This window comes from Sinocyclocheilus rhinocerous, unplaced genomic scaffold, assembly GCF_001515625.1.
Source record: "Sinocyclocheilus rhinocerous isolate Xijiao unplaced genomic scaffold, SAMN03320098_v1.1 scaffold856, whole genome shotgun sequence".
Lineage (NCBI taxonomy): Eukaryota > Metazoa > Chordata > Actinopteri > Cypriniformes > Cyprinidae > Sinocyclocheilus > Sinocyclocheilus rhinocerous.
The window spans coordinates 394,574-395,660 of NW_015631724.1; positions in this window are offsets into that span (position 1 = coordinate 394,574).

The window sequence follows — 1,087 nt, forward strand, 5'->3', positions numbered from 1 at the left end:
AGTTGTCCAAATGAAGTCCTTAGCTATGCATATTACTAATCAAAAATGAAGTTTTTATACATTTACGGTAGGAAATTTACAAAATATCTTCATGGAACATGATCTTTACTTGATATCCTAATGATTTTTGGCATGAAACCCATGCAATGTATTTTTGGCTATTGCTACAAATATACCCCAGCGACTTAAGACTGGTTTTGTGGTCCAGGGTCACATTATTAGGGGCCAAGCCCAAAGGGCTGTAGCCCCTATTGTATCTGTATGTTTTATTATTATTATTATTATTATTATTATTCTTCTTGGCCAATGGGGTTCTATGGCAGCCCTATGAACGGAACATAGGAAAATTATGAAATTTGACACACTTGTAGTGATGGCCATGAATAGTGATCTGACCAACTTCTCTAGACGGTCTCTAGAACAAACTCTATAGCGCCACCACCAGTTCAAAAATTCAACATTGAAATGGTAATAACTCTTGAACCCCTGATTCTAGAAAAACGAAACTTAGTACACCTGATTACTCTCTTCATGCTAATCACATTCCATAGCTTACATTAAGACTCCGCCCATTACAGTAGCGGCCATTTTGAAAAGTACAGTAAATAGTCTATTCCCTACTACTCCTTCAAAATTGATCCAATTCTTCCCAAAATTGGCTCAGATGATCTTTGGACTGAGCTGCACAGACATAACTGAACCAATTTTTTTTCTGAATCTTTGTTCAAAAGTTATGAAGTTGTGAAGGTAACAAGGTTGACCTGAAATTGGTTCAGAGGCTGTATCTCGGCCAAACTTTGATCAATCGAAACCAATCTTGGTACGCTTCATCAACACCATGATCTAAGGGTCCATGCCAAATTTGGGAACAGCGCCACCTATGGGTGTTGAGATATCAAAAATGCACATTTTAGCTTATAACTTTTGAACAATTAGTCAGAAAATTATTATCTTGGTGTCTATGGATTCCTTGGGTCATGCCGAATCTGCTGATGTTAATTTTGCCAGGATCGACTGAACCACCTGTCCGCCATTTTGAAATTTGACATAAATTGCTATATCTTTTGAACCATTGGACATATCTGCA